The 7,377-nt window shown below is 44.1% G+C and overlaps 1 long non-coding RNA gene across 1 annotated transcript; it reads right to left on the minus strand.

Moving 5' to 3' along the window:
• Positions 1-2,076: 2,076 nt before the first annotated feature.
• Positions 2,077-4,045, minus strand: LOC113618704 (uncharacterized). The gene is made up of 2 exons (XR_003432090.1): positions 3,106-4,045; positions 2,077-2,628 (listed from the first exon to the last, which is right to left on the minus strand). It is a non-coding gene; the product is annotated as an uncharacterized LOC113618704 (long non-coding RNA).
• Between the last annotated feature and the right edge of the window lie 3,332 nt (positions 4,046-7,377).

Below are 7,377 nucleotides of genomic sequence, written 5' to 3' on the forward strand. Positions count from 1 at the left end.
TTTGTATAGTGATTATTTAAAACTTCAGCAAAAGGCAGTAAATTATATTGAGAAAGGGGCATCTTTTTCTAATTAACACAAAATTGATGTTTGAGCCAGGCTCAAACGTAACTACGTCCCAGGCTCTGCCCTAAGCTGGGGGATACAAGAAGAATCAAGGGCTTCCCTGGTGGCGCAGTGGTTGAAAGGCCACCTGCCGATGCTGGGAACACGGGTTCGTGCCCCTGTCCGGGAAGATCCCACATGCCGCGGAGCGGCTGGGCCCGTGAGCCATGGCCGCTGAGCCTGCGCGTCCGGAGCCTGTGCTCCGCAACGGGAGAGGCCACAACAGTGAGAGGCCCGCGTACCGGAAAAAAAAAAAAAAAGAAGAAGAAGAATCAAATATACATTCCTGTCCTCCTGGGGCTTACATTCCCGAAGAAGGAGGAGGTGGTGGAGGAGGAAGAAGGAGGGGAAGGGGAAAAGGAAGAGGAAAGAGAGAGAGTGCGTGAGAGAGAATGACACCTTTGAGCCTCTACCCTGCTCTTTGCAGTTACAAAAGCCTTTTGCTAACACATATCTGAGTTGAGTTTCAGTTGTCACCTACGACTGAAAAAGCCCTGCCCAGAGCAGGGAATAAACAAGTTCAGTGGTGACCTGAGAACAGGGGAATGAACTGCCCGTTTGGGTGGGCAGCACAGGGAAGGGCAGCACAGAAGAGAGGACACTCAAGCTGGAGTGGTGAACGGAGTCCACCAGCATTCTGGGATTGGAAGGGCATTCCTTGCAGAGGGAACAGCATGTGCAAAGGCTCAGAGGCATGAAGCTTCGTGTGTGAAAGGACAGATTTCAGAACTCCAACACTCTTTCCTCTGTTATCCAAAATATCAGGTTTCTCATCATTTTTGGAAACAGAGAGTTTTCTCTCTATCCATAAGACCTTGGGCAAGCAAAGTAAATTAATATGCTGCCAGGGTGCTACAGCCCTTGTGTCTTCCATCTTCACAGGGAGCAGTCTGCCTGGTAGGGATGATGGTTTTGTGTAAGCAGTGGCTGCCCTCTCTCACCCAAGCTCTTTCTCACATACTTCAAAAGAGCTGGTTAACAACCGAAAACCAAGGAGTCTCTTGGGTCAGCCTCCGAACCCAGCCACGTCTGCACAGACTCTAGCCAACTAAGGAGCTAATAAATTCCTTCTCTTATTTTATCCCAGCTAGAGCCCTGCCCTCAGAGGATGACAGCAAGTGAGTGATCCTCTCACACTTTTGGCTCCTGCAAAATTGTACTAAGAGGATTTACTTAGAACATTTTAGCACAAAGGGGGTTTTCCTAATCCGGTTAGCAAATAGTCCTCTATTTAAACTCATTGATCCTTCTTTTTCTGAAGATATATTTTAAATTGGATTCGCTTGCTGAGACAAATGGCTAAATCAGTGGGCCAACAGCCAGGATTTTGCTGCTGCTGCTGCCGCTGCCACCACCGCCACCATTGATGATATCAAAAGAGTCAACTCTGTTTTACACCAAGACAGCTTAGTTCCTTGGCTATAGGATACACCCAGGCTGTCAATGCACTCAGCTCGGCTCAGCGGAGCCCAGGCAGAAAGGTAGAGATGAATCATCAGCCTCCATCCCTGAGGCTGGAGAAGCCGCCTCAAGCACACATCCACTGATGGTGACCTGGAGGCCTCTTCAAACCCAAAGGCTGGTCCCCAGGCCCCCAGCCCTCTCCCAACTCAGAAACACAGGAAGCTGAAAGCAGCCATTTCTGGCAGGAAAAAATAGCTATCCCAGAAGTTAGTATATTCACGTAGATAGAGGATGGAAGAGGGGTTTGCAAGTCAGACAGTCCCATGTTCAAATCCCTCTTCTCTGATTTACTAGCTGTGGGACCTTGAGCAAGTTACTTAACTTCTCTGAGCCTCAGTTTCCTCATCTTTAAAATGGTAACACTAATACCTACTATGCAGAGATATTACTAATAAACAACATGTTGTACTTAGCAGTTGCCACTGCTTACACAAAACCATGTAAGCCCCTATATTAGTCAGGTTTTGTTACCATAATGCTGTGTAACAAACAGCCCCAGGATCTCAGTGGCTTAAAATAACGAACTTTTATTTGTCGCTAATGGTCTGTGGTCAGCTGGGGAAGCTTTGCCCCGAACTGTGGGTCAGGTTCAGTTTGCTCCTCCACTCCCTCATTCCCAGGCCACTGATACCCCTGGGGCTTGCCTTCTCGGGATGCAGGGTGGGAGCCAAGAGGGTTGCCCCAGCCATGCACATACTTGGAGCTTCTGGTTGGATGGTGCATATGTTAACTCAACTCATGCACCCAGGACCAAAGCAGGTCAGTGGGCGAGCAAGAACAACGCCCTGTCCACAGGGAAGCCACAGCAATGTGAGGAGGCCAGGAACAATTGTGAGCAAATAATATCAACCACACGGTCTGCAATAAAGGAAACCACTATGGTTTCATTGTTCTCAAATGGCTCCAACAGCCAACCCCTTCCATCTGTCCCCTCTGCTACCCCCAGTTCAGGTCCTCATTGCTTCATGCCTACATGGTTGCCAGAGCCTCCCAACAGGTCCGTGTGTCTTGATGTCTTCTCTCCCTTCCATCCGGTGCTCTACCGTCGAGATGATTCTCCTAAAACACAGATGAGGTATCTTTCATCAGCTTAAACACATCCCATGATGCCTTGTGACCCACACTATTAATTATTCACCCAACTAACAAAAGTTAATCTGTTAATTCCAAACTTCTTAGCACAGCCCTTCTCACCTGGTTATCAGCCTCATCCCTTGCCTCCCAAGCCTTTCCCAGTAGACCCCACCTTCTACCCACCTCAAATTGTTCCCTCTTCTCCCGGCATGCCTAGTTCTTTCAGGTCTTCTGCCCTTGCCCTGGCTCTCTCCTCTGCCTGAGACGTCCCCACCCTTTTCTGAGTGGGAGTGAACTCCCATTCACGTTTCAAACCCAGTGCCAATGGACCACCCAGATGGGTCTTCCTCAAGTCTCCAGGGAGGTAACCATTCAGTATCGGCGCAGCGCACAGCACCTACCCCTGCTACAGTGCGCAAGCCCACTGTCATGTGATGGTCTGTTCACTTACTGTTTACTTACCTTTCTCCCCCTGCTGTAAACCACCTGAGGTGAAGTCATCTCAGCCTCTTGGAGTCAGATTGGCTACAAGGAACCGAGTTGACATTTGTTGCATGAATGAACATACTGTGGTTAGAAGGGGTAAGGGCGCACCAACTGACTGTGTGTTCCCTGTGCTGCCCAGACTCCCTTGGACTTCTGGCAAATGGCAGCGTGAGCAAAAGTGATGCAGAATTCCTTGCTGGAAGTATCTTAAGAACGGGCATGACTCCTCGGCCTTCTCTTCAGCAATGACCTCGTGCAGGGACGTCAGGGCTGCAAAGATGGAATCTCCCAGGATCCACTAATCTGCATCAGACTCTCCATGAGTGACACATATGCTTCTTTCTCCAGGTCACGCTAGTTAGCATGACTAATACACAGATGAGTAAGTGTTGCTCCATTTCTCATGGCTTCAGACTAAATGTTGCTCAGTACCCACAGGGTACCCAGATCGTGGTTTATAAATACCAGCCTTCACCAAAAGGACTCAGAGTGTCTCAGAGAAATGGCTGATGCCAGAGCTGGGCAGAGAAGGTACCACACAAGCCTGGGACATCTTGTGGTGCCAGAAAACAAGAGAGTGCTCAAAGACTGATGGAGACATGTGAAAAGGGCACAGCAACCAAGTTGAAGGGGCTCCCACTTGCTAAACCTGGGACAGTGTGAGCATCAGAATTGATAATAATAATGGATTATAACCTATTGAATAAAATGAAAATCCATGAATCCATAGTGATAAGAATAAAAAGGAGGGAAGGAAGAAGAGGGGGAGAGAGGGAAGAAGGAAGGAAGGATGGAAGGAAGGAAGGAAGGAAGGAAGGAAGGGAGGGAGGGAGGGAGGGAAGGGGAAGGAGGCTTCCTTACAGTAGAATGACAATTAATAAACATGAAAAGTGGAGAACAGTATGGAGGTTCCTTTAAAAACTAAAGATAGAACTACCACATTACCCAGCAATCCCACTACTGGGTATATACTCCGAGAAAACCATAATTCAAAAAGAGTTATGTACCACAACGTTCATTGCAGCTCTATTTACAATAGCCAGGACACCTGGTGGCACAGTGGTTGAGAGTCCGCCTGCCAATGCAGGGGACACAGGTTCGTGCCCCGGTCTGGGAAGATCCCACATGCCGCGGAGCGACTGGGCCCGTGAGCCATGGCCGCTGAGCCTGTGCGTCCGGAGCCTGTGCTCCGCAACGGGAGAGGCCACAACAGTGAGAGGCCCGCGTACCGCAAAAAAAACCCCAAAAAACAAAAAAACAATAGCCAGGACATGGAAGCAACCTAAGTGTCCATCGACAGATGAATGGATAAAGAAGATGTGGCACATATATACAATGGAATATTAGCCATAAAAAAAACGAAACTGAGTTATTTGTAGTGAGGTGGATGGACGTAGAGTCTGTCATACAGAGTGAAGTCAGAAAGAGAAAAACAAATACTGTATGCTAACACATATATATGGAATCTAAAAAAAAAAAAATGGTTCTGAAGAACCTAGGGGCAGGACAGGAAAATAGACACAGACGAAGAGAATGGACTTGAGGACACAGGGAGGGGAATGGGTAAGCTGGGACGAAGTGAGAGAGTGGCATGGACATATATACACTACTAAATGTAAAATAGCTAGTGGGAAGCAGCCACATAGCACAGGGAGATCAGCTCGGTGCTTTGTGACCACCTAGAGGGGAGGGATAGGGAGGGTGGGAGGGAGACACAAGAGGGAGGAGATATGGGGATGTAGGTATATGTATAGCTGATTCACTTTGTTATAAAGCAGAAACTAATATGCCATTGTGAAGCAATTATACTCCAATAAAGATGTTAAAAAATAAAGAAAGATAAGAAAATTTTTTTAAAAACAAGCCATTGGCTAAGAAAAAATAAAATAAAATAAAATAAATAAACATCAAAGGAATAAGAGAATTAGAAAATCACATCTTTTGAACAGATAAAGATGATATGGTACATATATATACAATGGAATACTACTCAGCCATAAAAAAGAATAAAATAATGTCATTTGCGGCAACATGGATGCAACAGATTATCATACTAAGTGAAGTAAGTCAGACAGAGAAAGACAAATACCATGTGATATCACTTATATGTGGAATCTAAAATATGGCACAAATGAACTTATCTAGGAAACAGAATTAGGCTCACAGACACAGAGAACAGACTTGTGGTTGCCAAGGGGGAGTGGAGGGGAGGGAGGGATGCACTGGGAGTTTGAGGTTAGTAGATGCAAACTATTACACATAGAATGGATAAACAAGATCCTGCTCTATAGCACATGAAACCAAATTCAATCTCCTGGGATAAACCATAATGGAAAAGAATATGAAAAAGAATGTATATATGTGTATAACTGAGTCACTTTACTGTACAGCAGAAATTAACACAATATTGTAAATCAACTATACTTCAATAAAAAATTTTAAAAAGAAGAAAATAAAATCATATCTTATAACCATAATAGTAATAATTGATTTAGACAAGAATCATCACTAAGTAAAAGTTTGGAAAGGAACAGGATATTTGCATTGTCTCAAAGCACCTCCACTCATATTATTTATTAATTACAAAGAGAAAAAATGGTAACTTCACTGTTGAGAAACCTTAATGAGGTGAACAAAGTTAACACCCCCAGGAGTGGGACAAACAGACACCAAGTGGCCCACGATGTGAGGCACCAAGGACACAGCATCTTTATGTAGCATCCCTGCTCCCCGAGGAAACATCAGACAAACCCACACTGGGGACCTTGAACAACTGACCTGAACTCTTCAGAAGTATCAATGTCACAACAGACAAAGAAGGGCCAAGGGACGGTTCCAGATTAAAGAAGACCATGGAAGCATGCCAGGGATCAGGGGAGACCCTTTAAAAGATGTTATTGCAACAGTTGGCAAAACGTTCATGTGGACACTACATTAGACAGTCATTGACAAGTAGACCATTGACAATCAACAATCATTGACAATTAAGACAGGTGTATGGCAGCAACCTTAAATTTCCTGAATTTGATCATTGGACCTCCCTTGTTCTTAGAGAATACCTGCTGAAATGGTTAAGGGAAAAGGAGCCAGATGCCTAAACTAAACTTCACATGCTCCAGGAGAGGATCTATAACAGATCACATCAGATCAGGCCATATATGCAGTAGAGACATGGTCAAGAACAATTGGTGCATCTGGGTAAAGGGTAAATGAAAGTTCTTTGTCTTATTACTCTTCTGTAAGCTTGAAATGATTTCAAGATAAAAAAAATTTTACGGAAGCAACCTAAATATCCATCAACAGATGAATGGATAAAGAAGACGTGGTACATATACACAATGGAATATTACTCAGCCATAAAAAAGAATGAAATTATGCCATTTGTAGCAACATGGAGGGACCTAGAGATTATCATACTAAGTGAAGTAAATCAGACAAAGACAAATATCATATGATATCACTTATATGTGGAATCTAAAAAAAAAATGATACAAATGAACTTATTTACAAAACAGAAATAGACCCACATAGAAAACAAACTTATTACCAAAGGGGATGGGGGAGGGATAAATTGGGGATTGGGGTTTAACAGATACACACTACTATATATAAAATAGATAAACAACAAGGACCTACTGTATAGCACAAGCAACTGTATTCGATATTTTATAATAACCTATAATGGAAAAGAATCTGAAAAAATATATGTATGTATGTATGTATAACTGAATCATTTTGCTGTATATCTGAAACACTGTAAATCAACTATACTTCAATTAAATTTTTAATTAATTAATTGTTTTAAAAAGAAATTTTAAATAAATATATTGATTAAGGGTGCTATCAGCTGTGCATAACGGAAAGCCTGACTATTCGTGTTTTATGCACTCAAGACATACATAACAGGAAATTCAGAGGGAGCTGGCAAGGGCTGGTACAAAAGCTCAGTGATACAACTGAGGACCCAGAATCTTTTCATCTTTTTATCCAAATGCTCCACCTTCTCAAGGCTGTGGCTTTGTGCCCTTGGAGCCTCATGGCCACAGGATGGCTGTTACAGCTTTAGGCATCATGACCAAGTTCAAACTCCAGGAGAAAAATGGGGGGAGACGATGTCAGCAGGACTTTTCTTGATGTGTCTCTCACCTGTCACCAGTGAAGAAAATCTTAGAAGGACCTTATGTCTCCTTAGCCAGAAGGGAACCACGTGGCCACCCCTAGCTACAAGGCAGACTGCAAAATGTTTCC

The sequence above is a fragment of the Aethalodelphis obliquidens genome, unplaced genomic scaffold (genome assembly GCF_003676395.1).
Source record: "Aethalodelphis obliquidens isolate GAN/ISIS:26980383/991018 unplaced genomic scaffold, ASM367639v1 scaffold6, whole genome shotgun sequence".
Taxonomy (NCBI): Eukaryota; Metazoa; Chordata; class Mammalia; order Artiodactyla; family Delphinidae; genus Aethalodelphis; species Aethalodelphis obliquidens.